This window comes from Chiloscyllium plagiosum, unplaced genomic scaffold (genome assembly GCF_037043375.1).
Source record: "Chiloscyllium plagiosum isolate Xiang-an unplaced genomic scaffold, Cpla_swu_hap1 HiC_scaffold_47, whole genome shotgun sequence".
NCBI lineage: Eukaryota > Metazoa > Chordata > Chondrichthyes > Orectolobiformes > Hemiscylliidae > Chiloscyllium > Chiloscyllium plagiosum.
This window is the reverse complement of record NW_028270185.1, coordinates 30,552,077-30,579,596: the sequence shown is the minus strand read 5'-3', so window position 1 is coordinate 30,579,596 and position 27,520 is coordinate 30,552,077.

Below are 27,520 nucleotides of genomic sequence, written 5' to 3'. Positions count from 1 at the left end.
CACCGCCGCTCCCTCACCACCAGACGCCTGGAGGAAGAACGCCTCATCTTCCGCCTTGGAACACTTCAACCCCAGGGCATCAATGTGGACTTCAATAGTTTCCTCATTTCCCCTTCGCTCACCTCACCCTAGTTCCAAACTTCCAGCTCAGCACTGTCCCCATGACTTGTCCTACCTGCCTAACTTCTTTTCCACCTATCCACTCCACCCTCCCCCTGCCCCCGAACTATCACCTTCATCCCCTCCCCCACTCACCTATTGTACTCTATGCTACTTTCTCCTCACCCCCACCCTCCTCTAGCTTATCTCTCCACGCTTCAGGCTCTCTGCCTTTATTCCTGATGAAGGGCTTTTACCCGAAAAGTCGATTTTACTGCTCCTTAGATGCTGCCTGAACTGCAGTGCTCTTCCAGCACCACTAATCCAGAATCTGGTTTCCAGCATCTGCAGTCATTGTTTTTATCCTAAACTAATCTCGTCCCATTTGCCAGTACTTGGCCCATATCCCTCTAAATCCTTCTTATTCATATACCCATCCAGATGTCTTCTAAATGTTGTAATTGCACCAGTCTCTGCCACTTCCTCTGGCAGTTCATTCCATACACACCACCCACTCCATGAAAAGTTGCCCCTTAGGTCCAATCAACTTTTTCCCTTCTCCCATAAACCTATACTCTCTAGTTCTGGACTCACCCATCCCAGGGAAAAGACCTTGTCTGTTTACCATATCTATGCTCCTCATGATTTTATAAACCTTTATAAAGTCACCCCTCAGCCTCCAGGGAAATCAGCCACACCTCTTCAGCCTCTTCCCATATTACTGTACGTGGCTGTGAATATGTAACAGCCAAGAGGGATGGATTCACAGATCATGTTGCGTTTTATACAAATGCTGGGTTTTTTTCATAGCAGTTGGTTTAAAATCGTGGATGAGTGCCTTTTTAATTTGATAGCAGGAGCACAGAAAGACATGGGGAAATAAACTACAACAAAAAAGGAAATGGACAAAAAGTAATTGCACTATGGATAACCTCACCATATGATTCATATAAAAAGAAATTCCTGCTTTGACCTTGCAGCTAATTGAGCCTATTAATTATTCCTGTGTTTGTAATAATTTTCATCTATCCATCATTCTACATTTAATTGTCATCGTTACCATGAGGATTACTGCACCTCCCTAAGGACTTAACTAAAAATTCAAAATAAAGTAAAAATGCAAATTAAATATTGTCTCTCATTATTACAAAAAAAGCAATTCAATGACATCAAATTGGAAGAGAAATGTGATAAGATAGTCAACTTTGAGAACTGCAAGAAGTTTCAAGAGGTCATTAATCAATTTACAGGATGGTCGAATAATTAGCAAATGAAGTTCCACACAGATAAATGTAAGGTGTTACATCTTGGTAGGAATAATGTGCAGGCCACTTATTCGAAGATGCACATCTAAGTGGGGGAGACGAATTAAGGGATCGTCTTTGTGGTAAAAAGACAATTACATCAGTCACTAACAATTTCACGACAAGTTCTGCAGGCCATAAAAAACGCAAACAAAGCTCAAAGGTTTATCTCTAAAAGGTTACATTTGAAAGTAGGGTCCCTATAAAAATGTGGTCAACAATAATTTAGAATATTGCCTGCAGTTCCAGTTGGCATGCTATAGAATGGATACAGTAGCACGAGAGAGAGTGAAGAGAAGATTTCTAAGAATGATACACAAGTTTCTGGCTGTGTATGTCCAGGAAGAAATGTCATGCTGTTCAATTCTCTCTTGAAAAGAAGGCTGACGTTTCTAAAATTATGAAATGTTTTGATAAGAGAAGGTACAGAGAAAACATTTCCATTCATTCTTTAGCTACCTTTTCATTGTTCAAGACTAACGATGACTTTTGGATTCCCGTTTAATGTTAGTTGCCAGTTTCACTTACTTCTTCACTTCCCCTCTGAACTGCTTATATTTAGTTCGGTTCCCACTGACGTTATCAATAATCCTCATCCTTTGTTACATCGTGCAGGGAATTAGGGTGTTGTTTTTGCCATCATTTCCTGCTTGTGGAAACACTAAGACTGTAGCTGAACAATCTCCTCTTGGGAGGCAGATTGTTGTTTCATTGCAGTTTTGCCCAAACTTATGCTCAAATGTACTTGCTGCAAATGTCCTCTTGCCGTATTGAAATCGTCCCTCCTCCAATTCAGAATTCTTCTGGATTGTTCCTTGAGCATTTTATACCCAAGCTAAAATCTTATGATACAATGATCAATGGTTCATTAAATGATCCCAATCAGGTATTTAATATATTTTACACATATTTTGTGTGCATGCAAATTATGAAGGTGGGAGTGCAGGTTGAAGAAATTATTAGGATTCTGAACTTTATATATAGGACCTTCACATGCAAAATATGGAAGTTATGATAAATGGTTATAAAATGTCCCGCTTTTCCCTCATGTCCACTATTTATGCAGCATGCTTCAGGAAGGGATTTGAGAGGATGCAGAAAAGATTCTTGAGATGAGCAACTGGACAAATATGTGGAAAGTTTGAAGAAGCAAGGGCTGCTCTTTATGGAGAAGAGAAGACAAAGAAGACATTTTACGTGTATTCAAAATCATGAGGGAGTTGGATAGAGCAGGTAAGAACAAACAAACAATTGGTTGCTCAGTGGTTAGCACGACTGCCTCACAGTGCCTGGGCCCTGGGATTGATACCAGTCTCAGGTGGCCGTCTGTGTGGAGTTTGCACATTCTCCCCGCGTCTGCATGGCTTTCCTCCGGCTGTGCAGGCCATGTTAACTTGCCCACAGTTCATGGATGTGTAGGTTAGGTGCATTAGTCAGGGGTAAATGTAGGGGAACGCATCTGGATGGGTTACTCTTTGGAGGGTTGATGTGGACTTGTTGAGCCAAATGGCCTGTTTCCACACTGTAGGACTTCTATTTCAAAAAGCCTTGAGAAGAAAAGGACACTGATTTAAGATGATCAGCTAAAGAAAAACAACAGTTTGGTTGGTTTTTGTTTAAAATAACATAGTTCCGAACTGGAATGCTCTGCTTAATAGAGTAGTGGTGGAGACAGCTTCAACTGAGGTCTTCAAAAGGGAGCTACCATTTTCTGAAGGAGACGTTTTGCAGTAGTACTTAGTAGAGAGACTTGGGAGTGAATGGAGGCAAGTTCCTATTTGAGAGCTGGTACAAACACAATCAAACCATTGCCTCTGAGCTGTTACCATTGATAGTTGTATAACATTGTACAAACTGCCAGCTCTCCAGCTATTTCCTAAAGGTTTGCTATATTCTGAAATATGACGAACTTAGTCATGCATGGAACTAAAGTTACTTTGCAAACACTTCACTTGATCCTGGAGAACCTGCATTCCCATTTTCCTCCCCGTTTGCACTGACAATGTTTCCAGAAAAGCAATTGATCAAAGAGCACAAATTAAGTCATTTAATATTAGGAAACTTATCCAGAATTAAGTCCAAAGCAATTTAACAAAAAAAAATCACAGACTCGAGATTCAGTATTTCTAATCTGGTCAACTAGTTTTCTTAAGTTAGTCAATGACTATGTAAAGATTAGAGTAGTGCTGAAAAAAGCACAGCAAGTCAGGCAGCATCCGAAGAGCAGGAAAATCGATGTTTCAGGCAGGAGCCCTTCATCAGGAATGACTGTGTAAGATGGTCATGTTGGTATAGGGTTCCTTTGACTTCCACAGGATGTCTACAGGACATCACAATGAGGCAATGCCTGGGGTTGGGGCGTGGAATAGACAGTACAGAATAAAAAGAAGAGAAAACCATTTCTTCAGTACGTCACCCTTGTTTATAGCTGTTTGTGGGCTATGCAAGACCTTCACACCGAAAGACAAGCAACATTCAACTGACCATTGAAAAACTTTGGATGTTTTATGCTGATTCAACATTGTCTCCTCTCTCAAAATAAGCCAAACATTTCAGAACCAGTCAAGTAGTTGTTTTCTGAAATTGCTGTAGCCTGGGTTGATGCCTCCCTGAGGCAATCCTGGCATAATCTTACAAGAACTGCCAGCAGTTCCCTTTCATATTATTGGATCCCAAATACACAGCAAGTTTAATCTGATATCAGACCAAACTTACTTGCCACTTAGTTTCCTTTAGTTTCTGACAAACTTAGGTTTCCACCTACTTCACAGGGTGAGCTATCGACATTTTCACAGCTGCAACTGGTCATAAAGTACAAGTTACAACATTTTAAATATGTGCATGATCACAAAGTTAATATTCGATACTTCTTATCAACATCCAGATTTTTGGCTGAGGGCAGGAGCTGGTGGCTGGGGAGTAAAGAGGTCAAACGAAGAACCTCTGTACTGAGACGGAGGGAAAACATCCCAAATGCAAGGATCTAAGTTTCACTTCCGTATCTTGGAAAAAGAAACTCAAGTTCTTTATAAACTATTGCTAATTTAACCCTGAACTAGTAACTCAATGTTTGATTCAGAATGTAATATAGTAATTTCTCATTGCTCAAATTCTCTGATGGTGCATGTCATATTAGTCAGTATTGGCTGTTCTGCTGAAAAGAGAATTTTATTCCTTTTACTTTTCTGCCGCTTTAATAATTCTATGTTTAGTGAAAGATCTGGCCATAATAAACCCAGGAGTAATTACAGGTCTCTGACCCAGAGCAGTGTCATGACCTCAGTATTTAGGCTTCTATTAATTGATGACATCAGTGAAACGGTGTGAATGTGATGTTGCTGATATTAAATTCACCATGAAAGCACTTTATAAGCTTGATTCAAACAAATAGCCATTAACTGGGAAAATGCCTGACTCCATGGATACACATGAGAGCTGGCCAGCACAGATTATAAAAAAATACAAAGTATTCAATGGAGATATTCCAAAGCTAGGAGACCAGGAGCAGGTCACACTCGTTTTGTTTTATATCACATATTTTTATTAAGAAAAAATAGATTTTTAAATATTGCAACAACTACAAAACAATGCAATTCAAAACAGTACAAAAATAGTACAAAACTAAACCCAAATAATAAAAAAGAAATTCCCCAACCCACCCTCCTATATGAATGTATAAACATATATAGAGAAGTATAAAATTTAGTTTATTTAGTTAGTTAAATAGCTAGTTTAGGTTTTTTTTTAAATACCTAAGAACAAACAAATAAATAGTAATAACTCAGCCCAGCAATTCACAGTTCCTCCTCCCTGGATATTGGACTCATGAAACACAAACGTTACGGCTATATACAAGCCCTTGTTAGTGTGGCAGATAAATCTGTGTCCAGGTATTTCAAAAGGGGTTGCCATGTCTTGTAAAAATTCTCAGTTTTGTGGTGTACCATATTTGTGAGAAAATCCAGGGAATATGCTCCATAACAATCTTCCGCCAACCCAACGGGCCTGGAGGGGCTTTCTGATATCCAACCTAGCAAGATATTCTTCCTTGCACAGAATGTAAGAATATTGAAAAGTTTTTCCTTATGCGAGTTTGCAGAAAATGCAATGGGTAGGCCCAAAAGGAGCAAAATAGGGTCCTTCTCCACCCCTACACCTAAAATCCTCTCCATTGCACCCACCACAGCGCTCCAATATGTTTGAAGCCTGTCACAAGGCCAAAGACAATGGGTAAGAGTACCCATCCAGACCTTGCACTTGGGACATGCTGAAGATACCCCTGGTTTAAATTTTGATAAATGGTCTGGGGCTAAGTGGACCCTGTGGAGAATTTTCAACTGTAAAGCATGGGTGCTATTGCAAATTGATATCTTCCTTGCATTCTCCCAAATATCCTCCCATGCCTCTGAAGAAACTTCAACACCCAGCTCTCTTTCCCACATCTTGCAGAGTCGATCAGACTCATCTGAGGTGGCACCCCCAACTGGTGATATAGAGTACTGACAGAGAGTGTACTCTTAGCCCTTAGTACCCCTCTTTCTCTGTCAGATTTGTAGGGATCAGTCAAAAGTGTGGTCTTTTTTTGAATAAAATCCCTAACTTGAAAAAAACGAAAGAGGTCTCTATTAGGTAACTCGTATTTCCGTACTAACTGATCGAAGGACATCATTACATCTCCCTCAAGTAAATCACCCATGCAAGATGTACCCCTAGCTGCCCAACGTTTAAATCCTGAATCTATCATACCCGGTTGAAAATGTGGCATACCCACTAAAGGTGTAAACAAAGATGTTTTGCCAATATTACCTTCCCTCTGCCAAATTGCCCTCCATGCTTTAACAGTATTGATGACTATTGGGTTATGGCAATATTCCCTAAATGTCCTCACTTTGTCCAAAAACAGCAAACTGGTAAGGGGGCACCTTGCCTGGGAGACTTCAATATCTAGCCATATTGAAAGAGGGTCCCCACAAACCCAATCACTTACGTAGGTCAAAAGCGAGCTTAATTGGTAATTTTTAATGTCTGGAAGGTCTACTCCCCCCCTATCTGTGAGGCAACTGCAGTTTGGCTAATTTAATGAGGGGCCGTTTACAGTGCCAGATAAAGGAGCTAAACCAACCGCTCAGTCTCCTGAGTGTTTGTTTATTGAAAATCAGGGGGAGCATCCATATAGAGTATCGCAAACGAGGGACAATATTCATCTTAATAAGTGCTATCCGACCCAACCATGAGACTGGAAGTGCCTCCCATCTTTGGAGATCTTGTTTAATTTTTGCAAATAATTGAGTAAAATTGGCTTTGAACAGCCAATCCAGAACTGGAGTAATGAATATGCCCAAATACACAAACCCTCTCTGTGACCACCTGAATGAGAATCTATAGTCACTCTCAAGAGCCAACTCTTTCGTAAGACCACCCATCGGCATAGCCTCTGATTTAGCAAAATTAATCTTATACCCTGACAAAGCGCCAAACGCGTGACTGCATTGTATCAGGCAAGGCACTGAGACTGCTGGATTTGTCAAGAAAGTTAGAACATCATCTGCATACAGCGAGATCTTATGTAATTTTGACCCCACTTCTGGAGCTGATATATTGAGATCCCCACGAATGGCCTCTGCCAACGGTTCAATCACCAACGTAAAAAGTAATGGTGAAAGGGGACAGCCCTGCCGGCTGCCCCTAGAAATATTAAAATTGCTTGATCGTAAAAAAGGATTCCATTTTGGCCTGCCCCTCCTCACACTTCTCAGACTGATATAACTTAGAGTAGAATCTCTGGAACGCCACATTAATCTTTTTAGAATCACATGTTAGGTTCCCAGACCCTTCCCTAATTGCTGTAATGGTTTGTGGGGCACTTCTCTTTCTGGCAAGGTATGCTAAGTATTTGCCTGGCTTGTCACCATGCTCGTATAACCTTTGCTTTGCAAAAGCCAGCTCTTTCTTTGCCGTCTGCGTGAGCACGGAATTTAGTGTCATCCAAATGTGTCTCCTGTAACAAAGCAATATCCACCTTCTCCTTTCTAAGACTCAAGAGTACCTTCTTCCTCTTAATTGGTGAGTGACTTCCCTTGATATTCCAGGTACACCATTTCATCAAATCATTAGCCATAATTTCCTGAAATTACATTTAAATTCCAGAGAGGAGGAACCCGAACCACAAATTGCTGAGCCTTAGTGTCGCATGGTCCACAAAATATAAAAACTACATAAACTAAAACCGCTACATTTAACAAACATACAAAATTATTAAAAATAAAAAACAACAAAAACTGGAAGACAAACCAACATACAAAGCGCCAATAGTGCTGAGTAGGGGAACTCACCCCCTGCCCGGAGGGGGCAACTACCCCTCCCAAACTGCACATAAATAGGCATTTAACCATCTCAACCACCTTCACTTCTCCCAGCTAGAGCCACATCGCAAGCACAAGCTAAAAAGAATAAACACCCCATAGAATATCAATATGAATAAAAAAACATTCTTTCATAAACAAAAAGGGGGAATAAATACCCAACCCATCCTTTGGTACGTCCTAACTTAGAAATTTAAAATGTTCATCTTGACCACCGCCAGACATAGTTTGAACCAAATTATTATCAATAGAGGTAAAAAAAAGGGGAAAAACAAAGCTCCAACTGGATTTCCTCCATTTCTTTTACAGAATGATAAACACATACCCAAGTAACAATATTTATACATACTACAATTGTTTAAATTACACAAAGTCTCTTGCCTTCTCCAATGTGTCAAAGAGATGCATGGATCCATCTAAGGTGATCCGAAGCACTGCTGAATATCTCAGGGAGTACTGACTACCAAGCTCCTTCAATCTTCTCTTGACACCATCATACAATTTTCGATTCTGGATCACCGCCAGTGAAAAGCCCTGAAAAAACATGATCTTAGGGCCCTCGTAAATTAGGGCCTTTGGATCATTCCCCTGGAGTCTGGAAGCCTCCATGACTCTCTCCTTATCCTGGTAATGATGGAACTGCACCAGGAAAGGACGAGGGCGTTGACCCAGACTCGACCTCCGTGCTGTGACCCGGTGAGCCCTCTCTATCTTCAATCCTCTCATGCCAGTCTCCAAGTCAAGGAATTTCAGAAGCCAATCTTCAACAAATTCCGCAGGCCGCTCACCTTCCTTACCCTCAGGCAGACCGATGATCCGAATGTTTTTTCTCCTGCCCCTGTTTTCATGATCATCCACTTGGTCACGCAAATTACGAACCTGCGTCTTCAGGGCTTGGATCTCTTCCTTGAATGAACTGGCATCAGCTTCCACCACTGTGACCCTGTGCTCCACCTCATCCGTCCTCTTCTCCAGGTCTCCCAGCTGCTGCTCATGCTTCTGTAGCATGAGAGAGACTGGAGCCAGCTTCTCTTCAATCTGTTTCCCCAACACCTCACGAGATTTCGAGAGCTGGTTCACCAGGTCCTGGAGAGTAATCGGCTCCGAGGCTGCTGCAGGCTGAGCTGCAGGCCCGGCCTCAGATGCTCCTCCTCCCTTTTTAGACATTTCTGGACAGCTGAAAATACAGGTAAGTCAATTTTTAAATGTTTCTTGGGGCTTCACAATCTTTCCAATGCCCCACGAAATCCTGATGACCTGGGTTGGGTGGGTTAAAGGACCGTCCTGCTCTGCAGTGTGATCTTCTCAGATCGCCGCCATCTTCGATCCCCAGGTCACACCCTTAATTGTAGCCGTACTTCTTCAAATTTCACCAAACTCTGGAGACCACGGCAATGAATTTGGAGGAAGTTTGGGGTGAGGGAGGTGGTGAGGACAGGAGGAAAGAGAAACAAAGAGAAGCGATGAGGTGGGTGAAGGAGAGGAGCCATTTCTTCAGTTTTTTCACTTTGGCAGCATTGTCCAGATATAGAACCTCAATATTGATCAGCAAGTAATTTCCCATCTCAGCGTTTTGGATGCTTCAATGTTGGTACTATTGTTTAAGACAACTCTGTCTGTAATATTAAACTCTTAGGGAGGCAGTCCAGCAGCCTCCTTAATGTGGCTGCTGTTGTCTGGACTGGCGTTCATTGTATTGCACGGAACATTTTGAAGGAATCAATGGTTCTCCAACATTCCCTTTTCACACAGCTGTATTGCAAACGAAGCATAATTAAACCGCATCAAAATCCGATCAAATCAAACTTGCTTCCTCATGGTTGGACTCAGGTCTGGCAAACTTTGATTCCCATCCTTCTGACAATTAAAATGTCCCCAGCCACAAGTCCTCATGGAGCACAAATTAAACAAAGGACTTACACCAATAAATGACTTGCACCTTATGAAAATATAAAGATCAAAAGGCTCTATTGAGTTGATACAGCATTTTTAAAAAATCACTCGAAATCACCAGGAATAATGCAAATATTGGGAGACACTGTGATCTGGAATGGTGGTGTTTGGGAGACGCTGTGATCTGGAATGGTGGTGTTTGGGAGACACTGCGATCTGGAATGGTGGTGTTTGGGAGTCGCTGTGATCTGGAATGGTGGTGTTTGGGAGACGCTGTGATCTGGAATGGTGGTGTTTGGGAGACGCTGTGATCTGGAATGGTGGTGTTTGGGAGACTCTGTGATCTGGAATGGTGGTGTTTGGGAGACACTGTGATCTGGAATGGTGGTGTTTGGGAGACACTGATCTGGAATGGTGGTGTTTGGGAGACACTGTGATCTGGAATGGTGGTGTTTGGGAGACACTGTGATCTGGAATGGTGGTGTTTGGGAGACACTGTGATCTGGAATGGTGGTGTTTGGGAGACGCTGTGATCTGGAATGGTGGTGTTTGGGAGACACTGATCTGGAATGGTGGTGTTTGGGAGACACTGTGATCTGGAATGGTGGTGTTTGGGAGACACTGTGATCTGGAATGGTGGTGTTTGGGAGACACTGTGATCTGGAATGGTGGTGTTTGGGAGACGCTGTGATCTGGAATGGTGGTGTTTGGGAGACACTGATCTGGAATGGTGGTGTTTGGGAGACACTGTGATCTGGAATGGTGGTGTTTGGGAGACACTGATCTGGAATGGTGGTGTTTGGGAGACACTGTGATCTGGAATGGTGGTGTTTGGGAGACACTGTGATCTGGAATGGTGGTGTTTGGGAGACGCTGTGATCTGGAATGGTGGTGTTTGGGAGAAGCTGTGATCTGGAATGGTGGTGTTTGGGAGACACTGTGATCTGGAATGGTGGTGTTTGGGAGACGCTGTGATCTGGAATGGTGGTGTTTGGGAGACACTGATCTGGAATGGTGGTGTTTGGGAGACGCTGTGATCTGGAATGGTGGTGTTTGGGAGACACTGATCTGGAATGGTGGTGTTTGGGAGACACTGTGATCTGGAATGGTGGTGTTTGGGAGACGCTGTGATCTGGAATGGTGGTGTTTGGGAGACACTGATCTGGAATGGTGGTGTTTGGGAGACACTGTGATCTGGAATGGTGCTGTTTGGGAGACGCTGTGATCTGGAATGGTGGTGTTTGGGAGACACTGTGATCTGGAATGGTGGTGTTTTGGAGACGCTGTGATCTGGAATGGTGGTGTTTGTTATAGCATTGGGAGATGTTTTCAAGAGGAAGTTCCTACAGAAATCTTACAAGAAACTGCTTGCTCTCCCGAAATTCCTTTAACATTACTTTTTGTTAAAAAAGTCATTTTCTAATGATATAACTGCAATATATGCTGATTTTGTTCAACTTTCACACAGGTTTGCAGGACACCATGGTCTGTTCTTTTTTTGACAAACAGGGTGAGGGGAGGTGGGCCATGCAATAGCATTGGCAAACAAAGAGTTAAGTAGTCAATGTCTTCAATATGCCTACCCTCATTGTTTAGAAATGAACAACTGAAGACCTGAACATTGATGGGCAAGAAATATTGAATTAAAGACTGTGTGTTAATGCATGGTCAATTATTCACTGGCAAATAACTGGGAGGTGGGAGAATTGGTAAAATGACAGGGAGGGAGTCTGGCACCTTCCCATTGCTAAGCCATGCTGACATAGACCAGTTCTCTTTGACATCTTGACTCTCCATGAGCTCTCAGGTCTGCCTCTCTCATTTCCCTGATTGCGCCCACCTTTGCAGTCTCAGCGATGGTCAGTATGATTAGAAGGGCTCACTAATGTGCTGATCTGTCCTCCCTCTTACTGGACTAGCAGATCTTGAAACTAAGCCGTACCATCAACTGATGAGTAACCCTGGCAAGAATCTCTTCATGGGTCACTGCTGGCAACATACCATCCTTGGCACAGGCCAAAGCCTCCGGGTTCAGTCCCAGCATCAGGTCTGCCGCATTAACTGCAAGCTTCCACCGAAAATGTCATTTTACAACACTAACGCTAGAGCAAAGATTATATGCCAGTCAATAATTTCTTTTATGTAAAAGAACAAACTGTGGAAGTTGACAATCTGAAAGAAATGCAGAGGTTGCTGGAGAAACTCAACATATTTTGCATTATCTATGGAGAGAAAGCAGAGTTCACGTTGAGTCGTGACCCTTCTTCAGAGAGATCTGAAGTTCTGAACATGAGTCATTCAACTAAAAACATTAACTCTGCTTTCTCTCCACAGATGCAGCCAGACCTGCTAGCTTTTAGTAGACAGTCACACATTGTGTTCAGCTTACTTTTCAATGACCTCCTCAGTTTCTGGAGAAGCAGAATTGCCAGCTCCCTTGCACTTTCAGCAGTTTATGTTTTAAGAGATGCAAATGGTCATCAAGTGCTATTAAGTCAATTTAAGCAAACATTTACGTTCAGAATAAAAACATTTTTATAAACTTGAATAGGAGTGTCAGGATTTCAAGCCACTGACAGTCAGGCTGGAACATGGAAACGAAGAATGTGACAAATCCATTTCTTCAATACTTTACACGTGTTGCATAGTCTATAAAAGTCTCAGATAAAGAGCTTAGGGCAATTATAGAATGGCAACTAACTGTCCAATTTCTCCAGTGAAGAGCTTTGGATACTGGATCTACACACAGGATTGAACTTTCCTCATCAATGGATATTGGCTCAGCAATTGCAAACAGTAATGGTGGCACAGAAAGGTTTGCCACTCTGCTATCGTTCCAATTACACCATTACCTCTTTAGATTGGGCCATTTCTTTCTTGGAATAGTGACCCAGCAACAGCTTCTTGATCAGGCCACATCAGCAGCATGCCAACATTAGTAGTGCCATCATTCACAGCAGCACGGCTCCAGCTCTCAGTCCATTTTGCTGCAAAAGTCTTGTTTAAAAAAAACACCACAATCCAACTTCTAGGAAAAACACACACTTGGGAGGCAGAGCCCAGCAGGTTCTGTAATCTGCTAACTATGGCCTGGAATAGCGTATTTGACATTATTCCTGCATGTATGCAGAAGGAAATGCCTACATAACTTCACAGGAATTGATGGTTCTCCACCAATAACCTTTATTCCAAATACAATATTAATCAGTAATTAAATTGTACTTTGGATCAAACTGACACTTTAATTTCTTCAGTTGTTCCTGACAGACCATCAGTTTTATTTCCATCGCAGTTTGGATTTTCACACTTAAAATGCCTGCAATTGGTCATAATAGATAAATGTAGTTATTTAAATGAGTATTTGCCTCCATCCCACAATTGTGTGCCAGCTGTTTGAAAGACTGAAGATTCTGGATTCCGGACTGCAGCCTGCATTCAGCCGTTTGTGTGAAACTGGCCACACTCCAGATGGGGGACTGCAATAGATGGTGAATGTGTTCTTCAAAACATTTCAAGGATTTGAAGAGCACTGTTGCTGGTGATAACAATTAGAGACAGAAATGGGATCTCAAGTTCTTGGATATAGTCATATTCAGAGTTTAGAAACGTGAACAACAAAATGCAAGCAAACTTCCAATGAAGTGTCTTTGATGTCCAATCCTAATACAAAATTTTTGAAAAATAATTCTGAAGCCCTCATAATGATACAGATAACAGAGAGACAGTGATACAAACACTTGCCTGGAGTGATGTTCCCTGCCTGCTGTGTGATGTTTCCTGAAAAGTCCCGACGATATCTTACAGTAACTGCCAGCTCACCAGTAACTCCCTTTCTATTTTTTGTACTCTGAAGGAAGCAAAACATTAATCACACATTGTTTTCAAACTTACTTTTTCATGATAGATTTTGGAGTGTAGAGTTTTCCATCGACCTTGTACTTTGGACTGTCAGGTGATCTGCAAATGGTCAGAAAAGTGCTATTCCGTCATTTTAAGCAAACATCCGCATGCACAATAAAATCATTATAAATATGAAAAATTGAGTAAGTATTTCAAGCCATTGACAGCCATTGTAAAACCACTTCAAGACACAATTACAGTAGATGGTGATTTATTTCCCCAAAAGCTTCATTAGCTGTTTGAAAGACAAGATGTTGTGGTTCTGTTCGCCGAGCTGGGAATTTGTCTTGCAAACATTTCGTCCCCTGTCTAGGTGACATCCTCAGTGCTTGGGAGCCTCCTGTGAAGCGCTTCTGTGATGTTTCCTCCAGCATTTATAGTGGCCTGTCTCTGCCGCTTCCGGTTGTCAGTTCCAGCTGTCCGCTGTAGTGGCCGGTATATTGGGTCCAGGTCGATGTGTTTGTTGATAGAGTCTGTGGATGAGTGCCATGCCTCTAGGAATTCCCTGGCTGTTCTCTGTTTGGCTTGCTCTATAATGGTAGTGTTGTCCCAGTCGAATTCATGTTGCTTGTCATCTGCGTGTGTGGCTACTAAGGATAGCTGGTTGTGTCGTTTCGTGGCTAGTTGGTGTTCATGGATGCGGATCGTTAGCTGTCTTCCTGTTTGTTCTATGTAGTATTTTGTGCAGTCCTTGCATGGGATTTTGTACACTACATTGGTTTTGCTCATGTTGGGTATCGGGTCCTTCGTTCTGGTGAGTTGTTGTCTGAGAGTGGCTGTTGGTTTGTGTGCTGTTATGAGTCCTAGTGGTCGCAGTAGTCTGGCTGTCAGTTCGGAAATGCTCCTGATGTATGGTAGTGTGGCTAGGCATCTATTGATGAAATTGCAAGGGTATCCGTTTTTGGCAAATACATTGTATAGGTGTTCCTCTTCCTCTTTTTGCAGTTCTGGTGTGCTGCAGTGTGTTGTGGCCATTTTGAATAGTGTCTTGATGCAACTTTGTTTGTGTGTGTTGGGGTGGTTGCTTTCATAGTTTAGGACTTGGTCTGTGTGTGTGGCTTTCCTGTAAACCTTTGTGGTGAATTCTCCGTTCGGTGTTCTCTGTACCATCACGTCTAGGAATGGGAGTTGGTTGTCCTTTTCTTCCTCTCTAGTGAATCGGATTCCTGTGAGTGTGGCGTTGATGATCCGGTGTGTGTTCTCTATTTCTGTGTTTTTAATTATTACAAAGGTATCGTCAACAAGACGACAAGATAGTGAGGCTGGAGTGTGGAAGCAAAGAAAGGGAGATACGATGCAACAAATTCATTTCTTCAATGCTTTATACTTGTTGCAACGTCTTGAAATATTTCAACTAAAGAGCCCTAGGCTCAAATAGAGAGCAGGCAACCAATTTTCCAATGTCTCCAATGAAGACCTTTGGTACTGTCTGTACATACAGGGTTGAATTTTCCAAGTCAACTGGCATTTGCCAAGATTGCCATGAGTCAGGCCAAGTGGAGGGGAGTTCAGGAGGAAAGCCCAACTCCCCTCTGCACCATTATATTATCTTATCGGTGGGGGCAAATGAAGTCACCAACTGAGAACCACTCATGTCAGTCTGAGTTGTGAATAATAGAGCTCCTCAACTCCCACAGTGGGTTTTGGCCGGCAAATCTCTTTAGGACAGGCTTAGCAATACCCACCACTAATGGCAGCAAAGAAAAGGTCGCTGCTCTGTCTTCAGTCTGTTGATTCCTGATGAAGGGCTTTAGCCCGAAACGTCGATTTTCCTGCTCCTTAATGCTGCCTGACCTGCTGTGCTTTTCCAGCACCACTCTAATCTAGACTGTTTCTGTTAGCTCCTGGGATCATGCCATTTCAATAATGGTTTGTGACCACGCAGCAACTTCTGTATTAGCTACTGTCAGTAGCATGCCACCTTTGGTGCTGCCAACCGTCACGTTTGACTCCAACTCTCAGTTCAAGCAGCAGGGCTTCACGAGAATTCATGAAATTATGACTGCAAATGTCGCTGTATGAGAAAGAACACCACCTTCCAACTTCTGGATGTAATACATATTTTATGGGTTAAACTTACTGGGGTAACTAGTGCCTGGAATAAGGTTTGCGACATGGTTCCTGGATGCAGAAGGAAATATCCACATAACTTCACAGGAACTCTGTGTTCTCCAGTAACTGCCTTTGAGAATGTATTATCAAATGAAGTACGAATTATACAAAAGATCAAACATATTTTCTAGTTATTGCAAACAATCATGGAGAAATATTTTTCATATCCCTTGCAGTTTGGATTGTTAACCTAACCATGTCTGCAACTGGTTAGACAAGATAAATTAAGTCCTTAAGTTAGCATTTGCCTCCAGATACTACTGAGTGCCAGCTGCTTGAATGGCTGAAGACTCTGGATTCAGTATTGAGTTCCGCTTGAGCTCATCTGCTTTTGTTAAACTTCTCACAATCCAGATGGATACTGCAATCAGTACTGATTTTGTTCTTCAACCCCTTTCGTAGGTTTGATGGACACAATAGCTGGTGATAAGGGTGAGAGAGTGATGGGATGCACATTTCTTGAATATATTCATTTTAAGCGACTAAAATGATCAGGGACAAGTAACCCAAATTTGAATTCTGAAAGGCAAGCAATTTTGAATTCAGGCTTCTTTGATGTTCTCTTCTAAAACTGTCTGTTTTGAAAAAAACTCTCTGACCCGAAGAATAATGTAGATAATAGAGAGGCATGCTATGGTCGGGAATGGTATTCTCTGCATTGCTGTGTGATGTTTTCATGAGGAGTCCCTACGTTATCTTACCATAACTGCTAGCCCATCAGCAATTTACTTTCACTTTCTTGTACTCGGAATGAAGCAACATCATGGTCACATATTGTATTAAACATCCTTTTTTGTGACCGCCTTAGATTTGGATGGCACGGTTTGCCATCTCCATCGCAGTTTAGGCTGTAAAGTTTACCAGCCCTGCAATTAAACAGACAGGTTTAGTCACTGAAATCAGCATTTGCCTCCATCTACAATTATGTACCAGCTGTTGGAATGGCTGAAGGATCGGGATTCAATATTGCAGCTCTTATTCAGCTGCTTTTGTTAAACTGCTCACACTGCAGAAGGATGACTGCATGAGTTGGTGATTTTTTTGTGTCAAACTTACATAACTGGTTTGCAAGAAAGCAGAGTACAGGTAGGGGGCGAGGCAGAGAATGTCTGGGAGAAGGGATTTTTCCTTGCAGTATAGACCAGAGAGGACAATGGGAGGTAAACCGTTCAGGGCCGGGCTGAGGAAGGGGAAATATTTCACTGAAGAGATTTGGATGCTTTCCAGCAATGGCTTTTCCAGCAACTCTAATTTTCTTTCTGATTTTCAGCATTTGCAGTTCTTTCGGGTTTTTTTTTAGATTAGATTAGATTAGATTAGATTACAGTGTGGAAACAGGCCCTTTGGCCCAACAAGTCCACACCGACCCGTCGAAGCGAAACCCACCCATACCCCTACATTTACCCCTTACCTAACACTACGGGCAATTTAGTATGGCCAATTCACCTGACCCTGCACATCTTTGGACTGTGGGAGGAAACCGGAGTACCCGGAGGAAACCCACGCAGACACAGATTCTTTCTGTTGTTTTAGTTAAATAAGAGCTTCAATAGGAACAAAGCAAGCATTAGAGATTGCTGTGGTCTAGTCTGCAAAGGTGTTTGTTGCACTGCTGTCACATGCTTTCAAGAGGAAGCCCCTGAACAATCTAAACAACAGCTCTCCAGCAATACCCTTTCACATCTTTGAATTCTGAATCAAGGATCATTTGTACACAAATTGGAGCAAACTTACTTTGTGATCACTGCAACTGTCCCTGGAGACATTAGGTTTCCAGGTTCTTCAAAGTGTCCACAGCTGAAATTAGTCATGAAAAAACACTAGGTCTTGTGTCCACAATTGGCTGACGGCTGGTATGAAATTGCTGGATACTCAGGGATTCAGTACCACATTCTTTGATCAACCCTTTTAGTGAAATAGATCAACTTCCAGACGTAGCGGGACAATGGAAAACAATAGGGTTCTCTTTAAAACTTTCAAAGGGGATTTGAAAGACGCCACAGTCACAATGAAGGGGGCGGAGGAGATTGGAACCCTAATTGTTCAATATATTTGTCCTTGTTTCAGCGTTCAGCAATCTAAATGTTCAACTACAAATTGAGATCTGAACATTGAATGGACAAGCAATTTTCCACTGACCACTTTTGAATGTTTTGAATTGATGCAGTTATTTTTTTAAGCAAACAAAATCTCTAATCTCTCAGAAACATGCAAACATTATAGACTTGGTAAAGCAACTTTGTTAATGTGACTGCTGTGGGCTGGTGTTTGTTGCATTGCTCTGGCATGTCCTCATACAGAAGCCCCACCAGAGAACTTCCAGGGAGTGGCACAAATTTTCTTTCACATTGCTGTGTTCTGGATGAAGCTTAATTAAGTCACACATTGGACTAAAACTTGTGATCACCTCATTCATTACTGGAATCTCTTCTGCCTTGGAAATGTCACAGTTTTCATATCTGCAATTGGTGTCACAGCGCAAATTCATTGATTTTAAACAAACACTTGAAAAATTCAACCACTGGAAAAATCCCTGAAGATTGAGGATTTCAGCATTAGAAACGTTTGTTGAAACTTCATCGTGAAACTCCAGTGTGGCATTTTAATCAACCTACCACATCCCATACAAACCGGGATGATTTAGATATTCAACACGAGTATGTCTCATCGAATTGTAACTTTAAATCCACATTCCTGCCTCCCCTGAAAACCTTCCACCACCCCTCTCTCAACAAGAATCTATTTATCTTTGCCTTTAAAATATCCCATAGCTCTGCTTTAATGACTTTTCAGATATTCCACATTTTGAAAGAACAAAAAATCACCTCATCTGTTTTAAAAGGACAACCATTGATGTTTAGACAGTAACCCTTCATTCTCGTCTCTTCTGTCGGAGGAAACATCTTATTTCAATCAAGTTTCCTTTTCCTCCCCTAAGCACAAACTGACCCAAGCCGAGCCTATCCAAATTTCCTTTGGGCGACAAGTCGCTCAGTCAGTATCATTCTGGTCAACATTTTTCCGAACTGCCTCCAATGTATTTACTTCCTTCCTTAAACAGGGTGACCAATAGGAATTAGAGCATTCAAGATAGAGGCTCACCATAGCTCTCCAGTTTTGTGTTTAAATTCCCCATGATAAAATGAAAACATTTATTCGCTTTACTAATTACTTACTGTACCTATATTCTAGCACTTTGTGATTCATGTGCTGTTACACTGATCTCACAGCATTACAGTGGGAGATTTTTTAAAATGAAATCTCCCCCATTAAAAAAAACTTTGCTTTTCTTCCTGTCAAATGGACAACTTCACATTTATCCACGTAAAACTCTATTTGTCAGGTCTTTGACTACTCACTTAACCTATATTTCTCTATAGCATCCCAATGTCCTCTTAGGTTAATTTTTTAACCCTTCTTTGTCTCATCAGCAAATCTGTCAGTTGCATATTCATTCCTTTGTAAGTCATGGACTGTTAGTCAATACCTGAAAAATTTGAGCAGAAACAGATTTTTAAAAAATGGTTGCTCAAGTTGTATGTTCCTAATCATTCTGAACTCCGGTTAATTCTCAGTTCCAAATAAGCAGCAAAGTAAATGTGAACATTCGTGTAAAACAGGATGAATTCCCTGGAACTAATTAGCGAATAACAAAGTAACAACAACATCCTAGTAAGCCTCTCTCTCTCTCACAATGGATAAGGGAAAATCTTCAAATGTAAGATGCCTGTCAGACAAATGGATACTATAAACTCACACTGTACCATGGTAACCCTTTTAGTGAAACTGCACTGGCTGACTCAAACACCAATGTTAAACACAGCAACCCTCTGGTTGGAAAAGACATTTGAAGTATTGAATGTCACTTGACAAGGAAACTATTTAGTTGTTGACTTCGTAAAAATGCCAAGGTGCTACTTGCAGATGGAGAATCCCATCAAAAGCGAATAAACCAGTCAAGGAACCAAGGATCCAAAGTAATAAACAGCTACATCATGAAACGAAGCCACAGTAAATGCAAGAAATGATTGTCTTAACTTTAGCCACCATTGAGTTTAGTGAGAACCACCCTCCTGAAATTTAAACAAACCTCCATTTGCTGAGATTCCTTGGTTTTACAAGATTTTCACTTCACCTTTACAGGAGTACCACCATCTAAGACGACTACAAGCTGAACACAAAAGTGAGTGAGAAAGTAATAACCGGCACTGTGTTTTTTAATCCACTGTCTAACTGTTGAGAGATAATATGAGATACATGAGTAAGCTGTCATGTTTAAAAATCAGGTCCCCCCTCAATCTTCTTTTTTCTAATGAAAGCAATCCTAATGTACTCAATCTCTCTTCATAGCTAGCACCTTCCATATCAGGCAACATCCTCGTAAACCCTCTCTGCACCCTCTCCCAAGTGTCCACATCCTTTTGGTAATGTGGTGACCAGAACCATAAACACTAAATGCAGTCAAACCAATATCCAATTTTAACATGACCTGCCACCTCTTATACTGAATACACCGTCTGATGAAGGCAAGCATCCCATATGCCTTCTTGACCACTCTATCCACCTGTGCAGCAACTTTCAGGGTACAATGGACGTGAACACCCAGATCTCTCTGCCCATCAACTTATCCCAAGGCTCTAGAATTAGACTTCCCAAAATGCATCACCTCACATTTGCCTGGATTGAATTCCATAACTTCACTGTCCACTGGCAGCTTCATGTTCCAGGATACAAATGCTACAGGAAGGATAGAAAGGGAGGCAAGAGCGGAGGGGGAGTGGCATTTTTGATAGGTGATAGCATTACAGCTGTTCTGAGGGAGGATATTCCCAGAAATACATCCAGGGAAGTTATTTGGGTGGAACTGAGAAATAAGAAAGGGATGATCACCTTATTGGGATTTTATTATAGACCCCCAATAATCAGAGGGAAATTGAGAAACAAACTTGTAAGGAGATCTCAGCTATCTGTAAGAATAATAGGGTAGTTATGGTAGGGGATTTTAACTTTCCAAACATCGACTGGGATTGCCATAATGTTAAAGGTTTAGATGGAGAGGAATGTGTTAAGACAATAGACAATAGGTGCAGGAGTAGGCCATTCTGCCCTTCGAGCCTGCACCACCATTCATTATGATCATGGCTGATCATCCTTAATCAGTATCCTGTTCCTGCCTTATCTCCATAACCCTTGATTCCACTATCCTTAAGAGATCTATCCAACTCTTTCTTAAATGAATGCAGAGACTGGGCCTCCACTGCCCTCTGGGGCAGAGCATTCCACACCGCCACCACTCTCTGGGTGAAGAAGTTTCTCCTCATCTCTGTCCTAAATGGTCTATCCCGTATTTTTAAGCTGTGTCCTTTGGTTCGGCACTCACTCATCAGCTGAAACATGTTTCCTGCCTCCAGAGTGTCCAATCCTTTAATAATCTTATATGTCTCAATCAGATCCCCTCTCAGTCTTCTAAACTCAATGCGTACAAGACAATTTTCTGATTCAGTATGTGGATGTACCTATGGGAGAAGGTGCAAAACTTGACCTACTCTTGGGAAATAAGGCAGGGCAGGTGACTGAGATGTCAGTGGGGGAACACTTTGGAGCCAGCAACCATAATTCTATCCATTTTAAAATAGTGATGGAAAATGATAGACCAGATCTAAAAGTTAAAGTTCTAAATTGGAGAAAGGCCAATTTTGACGGTATTAGGCAAGAACTTTCAAAAGCTGATTGGGGGCAGATGTTCGCAGGTAAAGGGACGGCTGGAAAATGGGAAGCCTTGAGAAATGAGATAACAAGAATCCAGAGAAAGTATATTCCTATCAGGGTGAAAGGGAAGGCTGGAAGGTATAGGGAATGTTCGATGACTAAAGATATTGAGGGTTTGGTTCAGAAAAGGAAGGAAGCATATGTCAGGTATAGACAGGATAGATCCTTAGAAGAGTATAAAGGAAGTAGGAGTATACTTAAGAGAGAAATCAGGAGGGCAAAAAGAGCTCATGAGATAGCATTGGCAAATAGAATTAAGGAGAATCCAAAGGGTTTTTACAAAGCCCCTCAAAGATCAGTAAGGCGGCCTTTATGTGGAGCCACAGAAAATGGATGAGGTACTAAATAAATATTTTGCATTAGTATTTACTGTGGAAAAGGATATGGAAGATATAGACTGTAGGGAAATAGATGGTGACATCTTGCAAAATGTCCAGATTACAGAAGAGGAAGTGCTGGATGTCTTGAAATGCTTAAAGATGGATAAATCATCAGGACCTGATCAGGTGTACCCAAGAACTCTGTGGGAAGCTAGAGAAGTGATTGCTGGGCCTCTTGCTGAGACATTTGTATCATTGATAGTCACTGGTGAGGTGCTGGAAGACTGGAGGTTGGCTAACGTGGTGCCATTATTTAAGAAGGGCGGTAAAGACAAGCCAGGGAACTATAGACCGGTGAGCCTGACCTCAGTGGTGGGCAAGTTGTTGGAGGGAATCCTGAGCGACAGAATGTATATGTATTTGGAAAGGCAAGGACTGATTTGGGATAGTCAACATGGCTTTGTGCGTGGGAAATCATGTCTTACAAACTTGATTGAGTTGTTTGAAGAAGTAACAAAGAAGATTGATGAAGGCAGAGCAGTAGATGTGATCTATATGGACTTCAGTAAGGCATTTGACAAGGTTCCCCATAGGAGACTGATTAGCAAGGTTAGATCTCATGGAATAGAGGGAGAACTAGCCATTTGGATACAGAACTGGCTCAAAGGTAGAAGGCAGAGGGTGGTGGTGGAGGGTTGTTTTTCAGATTGGAGGCCTGTGACCAGTGGAGTGCCACAAGGATCGGTGCTGGGCCTTCATGTTTTGTCATTTACATAAATGATTTGGATGCGAGCATAAGAGGTACAGTTAGTAAGTTGACAGATGACACCAAAATTGGAGGAGTAGTGACAGCGAAGAGGGTTACCTCAGATTACAATAGGATCTGGACCAGATGGGCTGAGAAGTGGCAGATGGAGTTTAATTCAGATAAATGCGAGGTGCTGCATTTTGGGAAAGCAAATCTTAGCAGGACTTATAGACTTAATGGTAAGGTTATAGGGAGTGTTGCTGAACAAAGAGACCTTGGAGTGCAGATTCATCGCTCCTTGAAAGTGGAGTCGCAGGATAGTGAAGAAGGCGTTTGGTATGCTTTCCTTTATTGGTCAGAGTATTGAGTACAGGAGTTGGGAGGTCATGTTGCGGCTGTACAGAACATTGGTTAGGCCACTGTTGGAATATTGTGAGCAATTCTGGTCTCCTTCCTATCGGAAAAATGTTGTGAAACTTGAAAGGGTTCAGAAAAGATTTACAAGGATGTTGCCAGGGTTGGAGGATTTGAGCTGTAGGGAGAGGCTGAACAGGCTGGGGCTGTTTTCCCTGGAGCATCGGAGGCTGAGGGGTAACCTTATAGAGGTTTACAAAATTATGAGGTGCATGAATAGGATAAATAGACAAAGTCTTTTCCCTGGGATCGGGGAGTCCAGAACTAGAAGGCATAGGTTTAGGGTGAGAGGGGAAAGATATAAAAGAGACCTAAGGGGCAACTTTTTCACGCAGAGGGTGGTACATGTATGGAATGAGCTGCCAGAGGATGTGGTGGAGGTTGGTACAATTGCAACATTTAAGAGGCATTTGGATGGGTATATGAATAGGAAGGGGTTGGTGGAATATGGGCCGGGTGCTGGCAAGTGGGACTAGATTGGGTTGGGATATCTGCTCGGCATGGACAGGTTGGACCGAAGGGTCTGTTTCCATGCTGTACATCTCTATGACTCGATGACTTGAACCTCCAATTTGGTGTCATTCGCAAACTTACTAACTGTACCTCCTGTGTTCACATCCAAATCATTTATATAAATGACAAAATGTAGTGGACCCAGCACCCATCCTTGTGGCACTCCACTGGTCACAGACTTCCAGTCTGAAAAACAACCTCCACCACTACCCTCTGTCTTCTTCCTTCAAGCCAGTTCTGTATCCATTTGGCTAGTTCTCCCTGTATTCCATGTGATCAAACCTTGCTAACCATCTACCATGAGGGAATTTGTCAAACACCTTACTGAAGTCCACATAGATCATGTTCACCGCTCTGACCTTATCAATCCTCTCTGTTACTTCTTCAAAAAAAATTCAGTCAAGGAATTGAGACAAATCCATGTTGACTATTCCTGATCAGTCCTGGCATATAGAACATAGAACATTACAGCGCAGTACAGGCCCTTTGGCTCTTGATGTTGCTCTGACCCGTGGAACCAATCTGAAGGCTAGCTATCCTACACTATTTCATTTTCATCCACTTTTTATCCAATGACTATTTAAATGCCCTTAAAGTTGGCAAATCTACTTCAGTTGCAGGCAGTGCATTCCACACTCCTACTACACTTTGAGTAAAGAAACTACCACTGACATCTGTCCTATATCTATCACTCCCCAATTTATAATGCCTTTCCAAATATATGTAAATCTTCTTCCTCAGGATTTCCTCCAACAACTTGCTCATCACCAATGTCAGACTCACTGGTTGACAGTCCCTTGGCTTGTCCTTGCCACGTTTCTTAAATAGTGGCGCCATGTAAGGGATCCCACAGTCTTCTGGCACTTCACCTGTGACTATTGATGATAGAACTATCTCAGCAGGGGCCCAGCAATCACTTCCCTAGCTTCCCACAGAGGTCTAGGTTACTCCTGATCAAGTCCCAGAGATTTATCCAACTTTATGCATTTTTAAGATATCCATCACCTCCTCCTCTGTCATGTGGACATTTTTCAAGATGCCACTATTTATCCCCCATGCTCTTTATCTTCCATGTACTTCTCCACAGTAAATACCGATGCAAAATACTCGTTTAGTATGTCCCCATCTCATGCGGTTCTACACATAGGCTGCCTTGCTGATCTTTAAGGGGTCCTGTTGTCTTACCCTTTTGTTCTTAATATATTTGTGGAATCTCTTTGAATTCTCCTTAACCCTATTTTCCAAAGCTATCTCATGTCCCCTTTTTGCCCTCCTGATTTCCCTCTTAAGTATACTCCTATTGCCATTATACTCTTGTAAGGATTCACTCGATTGCTCCTGTCTGTACCTTACGTATGCTTCCTCCTTTTCCTTGACCAAAACCTCAATTTCTCTAGTCATTCATGATTTCATACACCTACCAGTCTTGCCCTTCACCCTAACAGGAATATACTGTCTATAGACTCCCATTATCTCATTTCTGAAGGCTTCCCATTTTCCAGCCGTCCCTTTACCTGTGAACATCTGCTCCCAAACAGCTTTTGAAAGTTCTTGCCCGAATACCATCAAAATTACCCTTCCTCCAATTTAGAGTTTTAACTTTTAGATCCTTTCTATTCTTTTCCATCACTATTTTAAAACAAATAGAATTATGGTCACTGGCCCAAAGTGCTCTCTTATTGATACCTCAGTCACCTGCTCTACCTTATTTCTCAAGAATAAGTCAGAGTTTGCACCTTCTCTCGTACTTATATCCACATACTGAGTCAGGAAATTTTCTTCTCCATGCTTTGAAAGTTCCTCTTTATCCAAGCCCTAACTCTATAGCAGACCCAGTCTATGTTTGGAAACTAAAAGCCCCTACCATAACCACCCTATTATTCTTACTGGTAACTGGAGATCTTCTTGCAAATTTGTTTCTCAATTTCCTGCTGACTATTGGGGGTCTAAAGTACAATCCAACTAATGTGATTATCCCTTTTTTAATTTCTCAGCTCCATCAAATAGCTTCCCTGGATATATTCCCAGGGAATATCCTCCCTAAGTACATCAGTAACGTTATCCCTAATTTATGGAAAGAAATGAATAAAGAAAGGGAGTGATATTATCTATCAGGCCAGAGTGAATAGAGAAACAAAGTAAAGTGTTTCTAAAGATATATTTTTAATCCAAAGACACAGATCTTTTTCCAGTATATTATTCAGCCTTCATAACAGGAAACCTCTCAGGTTTTTTGCTTTTGCCCAGAGGTATGGATCAGACAATTTTGTGAGTCTGAGTGTACAGGAGTGTGTCATAGCAGGCCAGAGAGGGAACAGTAGGGAATGATGATGCTTTCCTCCAGATCATTTATTTTTGTATCCAGTCACTTAGAGAATGGATTGCTTGGGATGAATTCTTTTTACCCACGTCTGATTCCTCTTTCAGTTATTCTTTTGTTGTTCCACTTCCGACTAATTGTTGCTGATTACTAACAGCACTTTACACTGGCTTTACTCCTCCAGTCTCTGTCATTTTGCCCCTCAGATGGAGTCATTCCTTGCCCATGAGGAAAGGAGTGTTATCATGTTGCTGCTCCTCCTTCTCCTTTCGGTCCATTCCTCACATGGACTCCTCTTTCCGTTCTCTGCTGCATCCAACGTTGGCTCTGAGTTACTTGGATTTATTCATCAATTGAATAAATTTTATCAGTGGATATTTCACTGCATAATTTAACTGGTCTCTGAAACTATTCTTTGTCACCACATAAATAAATGCATTTCATAGAATCCCTACTGTGTAGAAACAGGCCCTTTAGCCCAACAAGTCCACACTGACCCTCTGAACAGTACCTCACCCAGACTGATTCCCCAACCCTATTATCATACATTTACCCTGCTTAATGCACCTGGCCGATGCATTCCTGAACACTATAGGCAATTTAGCATGAACAATTCACCTAACCTGCACATCTTTGGATTGTGGGAGGAAACCAGAGAACTCGGAGGAAACCCACACAATATGGGGAGAATGTGCAAACTCCACACAGACACCCACCCAAGGCTGGAATCAAACCCAGGTCCCTGGTGCTATGAGGCAGTAGTGCTAACCACTGCATTTGTGCAGCAACTTAGGTTCCGCAGCAAAAAAAATCAACTTGTACAAAGAGATAATTAGCAGTGGAACCCAAGGCGTAACCAGCATTACAGAAATATAAAATATACCAGCATGAAGCTGGCAGATATGGCAAAGAGTAACATCACAGATTTCTTTCTGCTTTCTGTCTGTCTGTCTGTCATTCAGAAGCTTTAACCTCTGTGTTGCTGGACAGAATTGCTTCAAGGTGCTTTACTTTATTAAACTAATGACCTTGCTTTGTACAGACTGCATTCTGTTAATTATTTGACCAATCCCAAACCAAAAGACCCCTGAAGAAGGGTCCATATCTTCATTGCCTCCAGGCGTATACACCCAAAATATATTAAATACAGTACAGGTCAATGAATCACTCCACAGTGCCTTTGAATGGAGGCCCTCAACAATATGAATGAACAAATGCTAGGGTATTGAGTCCCTCCCTTGCAACATCCTGACCATCTGAATTAAGAAGACATTCAGCAGTGTCCCAGTTTGGACACTCACGGCAATCAGAAGAACTTCAACATTGAGCATGGACTCCTCACCTCCACACCTGTTCAAGACTGTAAACCACAGCCTCAACCCAAACAAAACCTGAATCCATGAAACGTTGGTGATTACGACTTCCAGTTTAGAAATCACATACTTTATCGGGGATTCAGCAAAGCTTCCTGCCTGATGTCCAGGCTCCCACCCCAAGCTCCTCTCCTTGGCCTCCTACTTGTGAACAGAGTGCCTGCTCCGAGATTTGGAGAACACACTGGGGCTAGAAATCTCCACAGTTTAACCAGCACTTTCCAAAGAAACCACCAGAATTGTACGCAGCTTGTACGAGGAGACCCAAACATTGTACCATTGCTTAGTATCAGAGATTGCTTCTATAGATACAGGTCAAAACTAAAGATTTGAAGACAATGGCCTCACAGTCTTATCACGAGACTATTAATTCAGGAACCTGGGCACCTGGGT